Here is a 13773-nt window from a genome sequence, read left to right as displayed (position 1 = left end):
TAGCGGTGTGGTCTGCGTCAAAATGTCCCCTGTCCTCCCACGAAAGGGCGGATCTATTGACGGATAAGTTTCCCCTAAAGTCTGCAGCTCACGTCACAGAACACTGTTGTCCATCTTTGGGAAATCTGAGTCCCTTTGCACGTTTTCGGGACAAACCCACAGAGACCCCTCACTTTTAATAGCTAGAGCTCTGCCACACAGTGTATAGTGAACTTCATTTCCACACATCTCTGTACGGCATCCTAAATTCATCCCTAAATGTGTTTTGAGGTCTGTATTCCTCAGGGATCTCACCCCACAGAACGTCGCTATCCCACGAAGGTCTTTTCTCTTTGTATTTACCCAAGCTTATCTGCAGTGCTTACATCATCTTTCTTCCAACACACTGAGCAAAACACCAAACAAACGACACCCAACACTCGTCTTGCATAAAGAGTTCCTGTTCATTATGTACGTGCATCATCTCGTCGGGGGTGCGGGTGGTCCCCAAGTAAACCCAACTGACAGGCGCATGAAGCATCCTTCGTGATTCCGTGTCAGAGGGGTCTGATTCCAGGCGTGAGCTTACGGAGGGTCTCCTTCCTCCAGCTACGGGGGAGCTCTCTGTTCTTCATTATTGTCCGCATGGACTCAGGACTCTGACCTGATTGCCTAAGGCTGTTCTGAAGGAGACTTCTTGGGTGTGACACTGATTGCCTAATTATGGCGCACAGCTGCACGTCAAAAGAAAACAAAGCAAACCACTTCTGTATCTTCTCCCAAGGACACTCTGTACCCTTCTGAGCAGAACAATACTTCAGACACAGGGACATCATCTTGCAAGATGCGGTCAGGGTCCCAGCCTCCCAGGGGGGCTTAGCCTGGACCCTTGTAGGAACGGTGACCCACACACGTCGCCTCATGAAACTGTGTGCATGCAGTCAGAAGGCTCTCCGGGGTGGGCATGCACATGTCCTTACTCTTGGGGTCATTGGGCTATTGGACCACCTCCTTCATCTTGGACAGCTGAGCTCTTCCTACAGGATCTCAAAACAAAATCACATATGTTTTATTCCCTCTTCCCAGACTAATTTCTTGTGGGAACTCGGACCCCAGTGGACGGCTCCAGAGATCATTTCTGCAGCCCCAAAGCAGCTCTGACCTGGCTGCTTCAGCAGAGCAATTTCAGCTGCAGCATAAACCGAAGAACTTCCACGCATCAAAGGTTGCCAGGGGAGCTGTGGGTCCGTAGCCGCAGCCCCAGATCCAGGCGGGCAGAAACCAAGTGTGACGTCCTTCGCACTCATGCCCAAGAGCAAAGCTGGACATGATCTTTAAAACCAGCCAAGTACGTTCCATAGGAATACATGACCGGCTCGTTTTCTTTTTCCTCGACCTTACATATCTCAAGGCATCGTACAGTGAGAACTGCGCTTATAAATCCAAAAATAAATAAACAGTAATTAGTGGCCTGAGAGATTCATAGCCCATAATTTTTAGCCCCACGTGGGTTGGTGTAATTATACCCAAGAAGCCATAAAAAATTGGAGTGCGGAGATCGTTCCCTCCGTCGGATGTGGGGATATACGGTTTTCTCAGAGGCTTCATGTTTGGATTTCGTTTTCCCTTTGTCTTTTCGGCCTCCATCAGCTTTGTAAATATGATTGAACTGGAGGAACAATTTGTGCTGGGATGTGCTGTCCGCTCTGCTGGGCACTGATGACCTGGATAGCATCTCTCTGGGTAAACAGGTTGTTACAGGATTTGTGTCCCCTGAGTGCCCATGGTTCTCGGTCATGCTGCTTTGAAGAATGAAGAGGTAGACCAGATGAACAGCGGTGGGCAGCAAAGCAATGTTTATTGAGCAAGAGAACAAAGGTCCCGGAGAGGGAGGGAACCCAAGAGGGTTGCCCCTGGAGTTTCTAAGTTTAGGGTTTTTATGAGCTCTTTTGCGGAACTTTCTTAAGCAATCGGGGTGTGCTGAGTTGTGCCAGTCAGGGCTCTGGTCATGTATCTGTCTACCTATTGGGTACACGTCCATGTGCTTGTGGTCTTTTTTTTTTTTTGCTGACATCTGGGGGCTTAGGTCTTCACTGCCCCTTGCCCGTGATAGTGACAAATGCTTTGGTGGTGCATTGCCTTGTTTTAGGACATTTTGCAGAAGTCATTTCTGCAAAGGCTGCAAAGCAGAATGTCAGTGGGGTCCTGTCTAAGGTGCAAAACAGGATGTCAGTGCTGTTGGATCTTAGCCGTCCTGACTGCATGTTCCCTTGTTGGGGACCCTGGCCCTGACTCCCTAACTGTCCAACTCACTCCGAACAAGGTGACTGCCCCAGCTGCCAGGGTGGGATGCCCTTTGAGCTGCTTTTCCACTGCCAGGGGTGTGTTCCTGCTTTGTCACTGCACTGGGCCCTCATTCACTGTATGACCTTCAGCACGTCTTGGAGATGACCACAGAGGGGATTCCATGTACCCAACACACGACCTTTACTCTCCCGGCAGCCGACACAACTAATGTATTTTACTTTATTTAATTTAATTTTGTTTTCTCTTCTTTTGTGTTATTTTATTTCATTTTGTTTATTTTATTTTTTACTTTATTTTCTTTTGTTTTATTTTACTTTGTTTTATTTTGTGTTATTTTATTTCATTTTGTTTTAGCTTGTTTTGTGTTATTTTATTTTGTTCTGTCTTATTTTTGTTTTATTTTATTATATTGTATTGTAGGGTAGTTTTTCAATTAACATATTTCAATACCTGATATAAAGGAACATCTCTGGTTCAGAAAGTCAAACCAAACACAAGGAATGTAACGTGATCCCTCCCATCACCTGGATTGATTTACCCTCCTCATCCCAGAACCCTGTGTTTCGGGGATCCCTTCTGGACGGTCTGCAAGGCGCGTTCCTGAGCCCCCAGAGCAGCATATGGTTTCACATCTTGTGAGGCAAGGTACTCCTTATCAAAATGACTCTGAGATCTTTCCCACAAATACACACGTACAGATCACCTTCCTTTAGTGTTTTTTTTTTATGGCTATGACCTCGTCTCTTGGAAGGGCATGGCTCGATTTATTTTTTATTTTGCAGAATAAATAGACGTCATTGCCTGGAGCCGTTTCGGGGTCACAGAGGCATGCGGTTCCCACGTCCGCCTGGCCCTGCACCCCGCTTCCCCTCTTACATCGACCATAGCTGTGGTACATGCCTTACCATTACTGAACCGATATGAGCACATTCGCACTCCAAACCCACAGTGTCTATCAGGGCTCACTGCACTGGTGCATAGCCTCTGGGTTTTGCAGAACTCAACTACCCACCAAAAGGGCATCTTACAGAGGCAAGTGCACTGCCCTACTGCTCATTAATTCCTCGTGCCTCCACAACTTGTCTCTGCAGAACCCCAGAAGCATCCCACTGGGGCTCTCGGTCCTCAGCAAAATCCCTTGAGGAAACAGGAAACGTGTCTGTGCCTGGGTATCTGAGCACCTGCCCCGAGCCATGCATCAGTGGGGCTCTGCTGAAGCCCACACTCTGTAGGGTTTTCTAACGTTCCAGGGACTTCTCCCCGAGCCTGGGTCTCTGAAGCTTATCCTCCACCCACCAGGCACATGGATCCTTGTATTTATTCTTACTTTATTTTTTTAAAGATGTTATTTATTTATCATGATTATTTTATTTTATTTTTAATTTTTTTAAAGATTTTATTTATTTATTTGACAGAGATAGAGAAGCCAGCGAGAGAGGGAACACAAGCAGGGGGAGTGGGAGAGGAAGAAGCAGGCTCATAGCGGAGGAGCCTGATGTGGGGCCGAATCCCATAACGCCAGGATCACGCCCTGAGCCGAAGGCAGACGCTTAACCGCTGTGCCACCCAGGCGCCCCTATCATGATTATTTTAAAAGATTTTATTTATTTGAGAGAGAGATGGCATGAGTGGGAGGGGCAGCGGGAGAGGGAGGGAGAGAGAATCTGAAGCAGACTCCATGCTGAGCTCAGAGCCGGATGCGGGGCTCGATCCCAGGACCCTGAGATCACAACCTGAGCCGAAACCAAGAGTCTGGTGCTTATCCGACGGAGCCACCCAGGTGCCCCCAAAAGATGTAATTTATAGAGAGAGAGCGCAAGCTTGGGGAGGGGTAGAGAGAGGGAGAATCCCAAGCTGACCCCACACTGAGCACCCAGGCCAAGGCAAAACTCCATCCCATGACCCTGAGATCATGACTGAGCCGAAATCAACACTCAACACTCATGACCTGAGCCGAAGTCCAACACTCAACCGACTGAGCCACTTGGGCGCCCCTGCAAGGATCCTTTTAAAATTGAGCCTGGCAGGTGACATTCCTGCTTATAATTTGGCAACGGTGCTGCGTGTGGCTTGGAGTCAAGGTTGCCAAATAAAACACCGGATGACAGCCAAATTCAAATTGCAGATAAACCGTGAATGATGTTTTTAGTGTAAGGACGCTCAAATGCTGCATGGGACATACTTATCCTATTGGAACTATTTGTGGTTTATGTGAAATTCAAATTCATCTGTGGCCTTAATAGACGTACAACCCAAATAGTGCATGGGATATACTTACAATAACAGAATGGTTCATTATTTATCTGAAATTCAGATTCAACTCGGTGATTAGTGCAAGTATATCCCAAATGTTACACGGGACATACTTACAATAAAACAATGATTTGTTGTTTATCCGAAATTCAAATCCATCTCAACATTTAGTATAATTACGTCCCAAAGATTACAAGGGCCATACACTCAAATTCAAATTCAACTGGCAGCCTAGTCTGAGTATGTCCCAAGTATTACATGCAACACACTTAGAATAAAGGAACTATTCATCGTTTATTTGAAATTGAAAATTCAGCTGGGTGTTGAGTATAAGTACATCCCCAATACAGAATGGGACATACTTATACTAAAACAATTACGTATCGTTTATCTGAAATTCAAATTCATCTTGGTGTTTAGCCTAAGTATGTCTCAACTATTACATGAGGACATATTATATGCTGATATATATACACATATACACATATTTTATACTAATATGTACATATTAAGTATATATATACTATATGTATATTACATATATTATCTCTATATATTTATATATACATTGTTTATCTGAAATTCAAATTCATCTTGGCATTTAGCCTAAGCATGTCTCAACTATTACATGGGGACATATTTTATACTAATATATACACATATTTTATACTAATATGTACATATTAAGTCTATATACACTATATGTATATTATATATATTATCTATATATATTTATATGTACATTGTTTATCTGAAATTCAAATTCGTCTTGACATTTAGCCTAAGTATGTCCCAAATAGCACATGGGGACATATTATATACTAATATATATATTATATTAAATTTATACGTGTATATACTATTCATATATATTATATATATACACACACCTGTTTATGTGAAATTCAAATTTCACTGGGCATCCCGCATTTTTTTTTTTTTAAGATTTTATTTTTAAGTGATCGGTAATCTCTACACCCAACGTGGGGCTGGAACTCACAACTCCGCGGTCAGGAGTCTCATGCTTCACAGACTGAGCCAGCCGGTCGCCCCTCACTCTGCATTTTCATTTGCTCAGTCTGGCGACCCTACCGGGACGAAGAGGCAAAGTCATCGTAAGGGCTGCTAGGGCCATGCCCTCTGTGGCTGGGCCACGCTGTCTCTGTCCCTTCCCCACACACGTGCTCACGGGCTCCGTCCCTCCTTCAGGTCTTTGCTCAAATCCCACCCCCTCTGGGAGACCTACTAGATAAGCACATACACGCCCATATCTAAAGTTAAAAATCCTACATCTCTGTATGCACGTATCTGTGATATGGTATAAAATATTAACATACACTTATACCCATGTAATTATAGGTATAGAGTGAAAACGTAGAATTACTGCCTTGTCAATGCGCCCCTCCCTCCAGCCTTCCCAGTTTGCTGTTTCTGTGTTTCCAGCCCCCTCATGGCATCCTCTCACCGCCTCTTAATGCTCACTGTCCATTGCTCCCCAGTGGGATCTGAGCCCCAGGAGACGGGGATCTCGGCCTGCCTTTGCTCTTGCAAACTCTCCTGCAACGAGCCATCTTCCCCAAACGCCTTCACACACCCGGGGCACATTTCCCCAAACACACCCAGAGGGGGCAGGTGTATGGGACGACCCCCCGATGTTCACTTCCTGATAATCTTCCATAACGTTTGCACGCACGGATCCTCTCACTTGTTGGGTGCCTCAGGGCCCGCTGTCCGGAAAACCAACCTACATGGGGTGCTGTGTATGGTTCCCGTCATGTGGGAGGAATGGACGTGAGCTAAACCTCCTTCCTGCATTGGGAGAGGCTGAGCGACTTTTCTCGGGGGTTGGCACAGACCCTGAAGCCCCATCATCCTACCCTAAGGACCAGCTGGGGGTACACACTCAAGCCCTTAGTGACAGTCCTCCCAGGGTAGCAGAAATAAAAGCATCAGCCCCTTACATGACTATCAAGATCCAGGGCACAAAGGCCACATGGATATTTTGCACACTAATATTTGCCTTTAAAATTAGCTTATGTCCTTGTAAATTATGCATGCTTTAAATGATTACAAATGCACACATAAATATATATATACACACACATAAATATGCATGTGGCTTGATACTATTTAGGATTATATCTATGTATATATGTTTATACACACTTAGATTTATATTTGTATATATGTTCATATATATTCATCTATGTATCCATATATATTATATTGTAACAAATATATTTTGTATATAGATACACACACGTCTGTATAAAAGTGTGTATATATTTTTCCTAGACAATACAAACACAAATATGCCTTTCCTTTATGGTTTCTTAGAAAACTCTCCCTGTCCTCAAATGATGCATATTTTTTTATAAATTACGTATACTATAAATTATATATATTTTGTTTTTTATTTTTATTTTTTTAAGGATTTTATTCATTTCAGAGAGAGAGCACAAGCAGGGGAAGGGACAGAGGGAGAAGGAGAAGCAGGCTCCCCGCTGATCCCACAACCCTGGAATCATGATCTGAGCCGAAGACAGACGCTTAACCGACTGAGCCATTCGGGTGCCCCTAAAATATATACATTTTATAAATGCAGTTATTATTGCACGTTTTTTATTATTACCCTTTTAAAGTCCCTATTGTCATTTCGTAGTCCGCGATTTTGTTTTCAACATTCATCTTGACACATACAGAATTGATTTTGGCACAACGGATTGCAGACCCAATCCTCCTTTTTAGAAACTTTAAATCACCATCCACTTGTTTGCGTAACATTTCCGGGGTAAGCCCTGCTCTCTCCACCACTTGCAAATGGCAGGTGCCCTCTGGGCTCCAGATTTTTCCTGCCGCAATACCAAACTATTTTTAAAGTCCGGGCTTTATCACAGGAAACCCAAGTTCCCTTGTGCTGACAAGTCTCCTATTCTCAGAATTTTGGAATCCCTGCTCTCATGCTGGCTCTTCCGTATAAACCATTCACCTCCCCGGGTCAGGCTGTGACCTGTGCTTCCGTGGGCTGATGCTGACCCATTCGGGAGGACTCCTGCTCGCCAAGCTTTTCCCTGCAAGGTCAGGGTGTGACTTCGTCTTTGCTCACACCTCCCTGGAGTCCTTCAAGACTCCTTGACTTCCCCTTCCGAGTCTTGCCGGGATAAGTACTGATAACTAACTGAAACTATCCCGTTCGAAGATAAGCCCCGGAGATGTTCTCCTTCCTCCATCCTGGAAATGAAGATTAAATGCTCAGGTGTCCTAGCAAGACCTGACAGAACTCTCAATCCAATCGGTCACATCTCCAAACCCAGTTTCCAAACCTCTCCATCTGTATCTCCCAGGAAATCATTTCTTGTGCTCCCAAGCCGGCTTCCTCATTACAAAAAAAAAGGGTGAAACAGTGAAAAAAAAATTACAAAGTTCTCAAGATCCACACACAGCCTTTTTGACATTTTCCTACTTTTTTTTTTTTAGGTCATTTTGTTAGACAAGGGACATCAGAGTGTGTGGTAACATTTGGATTACTGCCTATATTACTTAAAATGTAATCATAACGCCCCCCCCCCTTTTTTTTTTACTATTTCCGAGGAGTGTAAAGTTTCCGCACACGAACAGAACAACATAAAAGCAGACAGAGCCCTCTATCTGGGGTGTTGAACGTATCTCTGTTTTTCTCTATCATAAAAGCTGCCTTGAAGATGGGGTGTATTACTTTCCTAGGGTTACTGTAACAGTACTGACATGACACACATTTATTCTCTGACCGTCCTGGAGGCTGGGAGTCTGAGATCCAGGCGGGGCTGAGGCTGGAGTCTGAGATCCACGCGGGGCGGAGGCTGGTTCCCCCTGAGGCCTCCCTCCTTGGCGTCTAGACCCCGTGTTCTCCCCGTGTCCTCATGTGTGGGGATTTAGGGCTTCAACCTGCAAATTTGGGGGGACACTATTCAGCCCATAACCATTGCTGACGTTGATCAGAAAGCTGTCCATATAATCCCACATTTAATTTTGAAAAATAAATTCACGCACGTAAAATGACGAGACCGAAATGCATGATCCCTTCTAACAGTGTCGGGCCTTCCACTCACGGGCATGACCGCTCAGAGTGTGTAAGAATTCTCTTGTCCTTGTGGGGATAGCTCATCTTTCTAATGTTAGCTGGATTAAAAAAAAACACAAAAAAACAGCGGCCACTTTTGTGCTTCGATACATTTCTTTGTTACTCATTAGCCACGTTTTTTCTCCCTGTGTGAATGACCCCCACTATGCCTTTTTTGCAGGAGTGTTAATTGTGCATTCATGCCCTTTGACCAGATATCAGTTTGGCTTTATCCACCACGCACGCTTCCCGTCAACGTATTTTAATTTTGTTTATATTTCCGTAACTTTCTCACATTTTTGGGTAGTCGGATCTATTTCTCTATCTACCCCAGCCGTTCTATTTCTGATAAATTTAGAACATCCCTTCCGGGACCCCACCGGTATTGGAAAACTGGCCCCGGGGATCTTTTTCGAGTTGTATTGTTGTGATTTTATCTCCCCTCGACTCCTTATATTTCCAGAATTTACTTCAGCTTTCTTTTCTTGTGGTGTCTTCCAGGCAGTCGCATTTAATCCCAAACGGAGAACACCTTCATACCAGCATCTCATTTACTATGGCTGGAGAAACACACAACTCCATTGGAGACAATTTTTCTCTTGTTACTTTGTCAGTCTCTTGAGTTACTTAAAAGCTTCACAGACTAACCCAGGAGCCAAAGGGAGTGGCAAAGCTCCTCTGACCCCAGCGATAAGGTCAGGGGATGTGTTTGCATTTTGCAAAGCCGGAGGCAACCGTGTGCGTTCAATAGATTTCCCATAAACCTCTCCAGCGTCTGAGAAGCAACAATTCTCATGCATATCATGGGTGCAGAGTAAACTCAGCAAAGTCTAATTATAGGCTGGTCTGGCCCAGGCAATGCTATACCCCCGTCAATGCAAAACCTGTATGGTTTTCTTTGAAATCGCTCAAGAAAAACCTCCGAGGAAATAGGCACGTTTAGAAGCATTATCATTATTATTTTTAGAAGTCAGCGCTCCATGCACGAAAAATCACGTCCGTCTGCCTTGGGATGTGTTCAGATTTTCAAACTTTTAAGCTGGCGAGACAGAGAGCCGCAGAGTTTTGCTTGATTTTGGTGATTCATGACTCATTGACCTTGCTTCAATCCGCAATTATTTGAGGACTCAGGTGTCTGCCCTGGGATGACTTAATTGCTCTCAGCCCTTTTGGAATTCATGAGCTCCCCACCCAGCAAACTGCGTGTGGTGTCTCCATGGTGAAAACGTTGTTTGCATCACCGGACGGGGCTTTTCGAGGTCAGCTTCACCTGGTTTGAACACTTGTTGGGTCGAGGCATTTTTTTCTTTTTTTAATTGGAGTCTTTTTTTTTTTGGAGGGCGGAGATCCGGGCAGGTCTGAAACAAGTGAGGTTGGAGGAGTTTGGAAAGCAGGTCCCCTTTGCATGGAAATATGGCACCTCGAGCCCACACGGGCTGTTTTGCATGGGGGTGAGGCACCAGGGCTCACACTAGAGGAAGGCTCGGATTCCTGTGGCTACAACATATAATTATAAAATAAGTTTCATCACCTCTGATGACTCACGGTGGGCCTGGCTCCACGCGCGGAGGCCCAAGCGCCCAGCATTGTCACAGAACGTAACGCACGAACTAGGTTACCATGAATTCCTAACCCATGAAACCCACACAGACCCACCACGGGGCCATCCCGTGACCAGGAACAAATGAGAACCCCACGACTGCAAAGCTAGCAACAGTGAGTGCCGCTCTCTCTCGGAATCACTCCTTGCTAAGAAAATGTTCATCGGCCGTCCACGAAAACACCCAAGCCCCGGTACCTGCCCTTGCCACAGCTCGTCTGGGAAACAAGGAGCAAACACCCTGACCACGGAAAACCCCCCTGTACTATCCCTACTACGCAGGGGGCAACCAGTAGAGGGCTTTGTCTGCATTACGGGGAGATCTAATGAGGGAAGTCTGAGACCCTAATTCTGTAGCTGCACGCCTACCAGAACTTTCTGCCTGCCTCCAAAGACCAAACCTAAGCGGACAGATCTTCGGGCATCCAGCGATAAAAAAAAACAACTTCCATCCCTGGCTGAGTCCAGATTCAATGCATTGCTGAATTGTTGGAAGGATCTCTTTCCAGAAGCCCTGGGAAGTCCTCTTAGAACAAAGTATTGAAACCCACCATGTAAATTTCCAAAGTATGGGTTTATTTCACTGAGTACAATACACACAGATATATTTAAGTCAAAATATATAGGGGCGCCCAGGTGGCTCAGCTGGTGAAGTGTCTGCCTTTGGCTCAGGTCATGATCCCGGGGTCAGGTCATGATCCCAGGGTCCTGGGATGGAGGCCCATGTTGGGCTCCTTGCTCAGCAGGGAGACTGCTTCTCCCTCTCCCTCTGCCCCTCCCCCTCGCTCTCATGAATAAAATTTTAAAAAACGTATATTTTTTCATACAAAAATATCTGCATATAAATATAAATTGTAATGTCTGTAAAAGCAGCAGCACGTGTCTTTTAGAATATATATATTAGAATTTACAATAAAATATATTACCATATCCATTACAGAATGTTCGAGTATAATATATACGTCTAATATTATATACTTAAGTTGTAATGTCTGTAAAGGCAGCCGAACATATTTTTTATTTTTTCATTATTTATTTATTTTAAAGATTTTATTTTTTTTGTCAGAGAGAGAGCAGGAGGGGGAGGGGCAGAGGCAGCCCTGAACATGTCTTTTACTATATATATATTAGAATTTATAATAAAATATACTTGAATATACATTATAGACTCTCAGAATATATGTCTAATATTATGCATATAAATTGTGAAGTGTGAAGGCAGCTAAACATGCCTTTTAGAACACATATTAAAATTTATAAAAATATATTAAAATATATAAGAAAACATATTAGACTACATCATAGAATGTTAGAATATAATGTATCATAGAGTGTTAGGATATAATATATAATCGGTAAGAATATATCATAGAATGTCAGAATAAATATATAATCTATATATCATTTATGTATATATAAGTTGTAAAGTCTGAAAGCAGGTGAACATGTCCTATAGAATATAGATAATAGAATATATTAGGATCTATATTCTAGAATATATTAGGATTTAATGTATATAATATATACTATGTATAAATTGTAAACCCCGTGAAGGTAACAGTATACTTTTTAATTTTTAAGAGAGAGGACGCTGTACACACTCAATACACACACACATATTTGTACCCATACAGGTGTATATGTATTTGCACGCATAATACATATTTGTATGTATGCATGTATCTGCATGTAATATATATGTATGTATTTGTACATATAATATATACACACACGTGCATATATGCAAATACATACATTTGGATTCCAAATGAGCAATACATATATAAATTCCTACTGCCGTCACTGACTACTTTCTTTTCTCTTGTATTAACACCTGCACAGGTGAGGGTGTTGACCTTCTGTTCCCTCCAGGAGGACGCAGGAATTGTTTCTTTCCGCATTCCTGAGCTCAGCACAACCCTTGCACCACAAGGGAATGCGGCAGGATGATAAAGGCGGTTATGGCCCTATAACGCCTTGCTTACCGGGATCCTTGTTCTGTGTTGTCTTTCGAGTCACAGGCTGTGGTTTCTGAAGAATGTTTATGAATCCTTCCAGATGAAAGCTGGTTTGTACAGCAAGGTGTTGCAAAACCTGCCCAGGATATTTATAGGAAGAGGTAGGTCTGTGGTCAGTCTCATGGGTGGGAGAGGGAGGAGTCACATCCACTCTGCAACCCAGAGTTTAATTCTCAAAGTTTGTCTGTAACCCTTTTCTGCCTGGGTACAACTGGAAGGGAAAAGCATGCCCCTAATGGTCCCAGCCTTGACCACCAACCTTAGTCACCTAGGACCATCACAGTGGCAAGGGGAACGGGGACGTGCCCCCGAGGACCGTCCAGGGTGCCCCCCATCGCTCGGCAGGGCCTGGTGGCCAGAGCGCCTCCTTCTTCCAACCCGGTGCACGCGGCCTGCTCCGGGCACGCATTTTTTACATTCCAGCCCAAGATTTGGCAACAAGCAAAGACAGCAGGCCTAATGCCCGGGGAAAATGCCACCCACAATGTTCAGATGAAGGCTGGCCCGAAGCTGATAGCCAGGGGCCAGAAAGCCACACCCGGAGCCCGCCTTTGATTTCCTGTGGCCCCCTCCCAGTTGGCCAAGCCAAGCAGACAGGGCCGGGTGTCTGTAAAAAACCGCCCCCTCCCCGACGCCAGGACTGAGCGGCAGGACACCCCCCACCGCGTCCAAGCTTGGAATGGCCCAGATGCCTTCAAACCAGGTGAAGTCAGTATGTCCTCTCTTTGGAGCTCAAAGTGTAGTCTGCGGGGCCTCATCAGGGAACACCCCTTCCCGGCCAGCATTTTCACCGGATGCCCGGGGACAGGGTGGCCAGATAAAAGAGAGGACGTCCAGTGAACATTCCAGTTTCAGATACGCGCTACTCATTTATTGTCTATCCAGATATGGCCTGGGACATACACTGCGGGGGTGGGTGGGACTCTCCTTGTGGATCTGAAATTCAAACGGATCTGGGGCGCTCTGCATTTCTTCTCCAAATTGTGCGACTTGGGTTTAAACCAGTGACCCAACCAGGGGCACGTGCTGCGTTTTTCTTTTTTTGGGAGGGGGGTGCTCGCCCTTTCTCTTAAACCTGTGTCTCCTTGTGTTTGTTTAAAAAATGGTTCTTTGGAAATAATCATGGATTAGTAGGAAGGTGCCCAGAAACGGGAAGGGGGGCGTCCAGCGCACTCGCGCGCCCGCCCCCCCTCCCCCCCGCTAGCGTTTTGCATCACCATGGTCCCCCGAGAAACCAGGAAGCTGACACGGGCCGGGTTTTTATTCGCTAGACCCAGCAGCCGTCCTCCGGGGCGCGCGGGCACCCAGGAGCCCGCGGAGCGTCTCACCCGCCTTTCGCTCCCGTTCAGTTTGATTTTTTAACTTTACTTTTGTTGAAGCCACGCCCTCCCTGTCCCCAGCGCGCCCCGCCTCCCACCCTTCCGGGCTGGGGCGCAGCGAGCGCGGTGACCGGCCCGCGCGCCTCCCGGGGAGCTCGGCTGGGGACCCCGCCCCCCGGGGCGCCCCCGGCGGCGCAC

The sequence above is a fragment of the Ailuropoda melanoleuca genome, chromosome X (genome assembly GCF_002007445.2).
Source record: "Ailuropoda melanoleuca isolate Jingjing chromosome X, ASM200744v2, whole genome shotgun sequence".
In the NCBI taxonomy this organism is placed as follows: Eukaryota; Metazoa; Chordata; class Mammalia; order Carnivora; family Ursidae; genus Ailuropoda; species Ailuropoda melanoleuca.
This window is presented reverse-complemented; position numbering follows the sequence as displayed.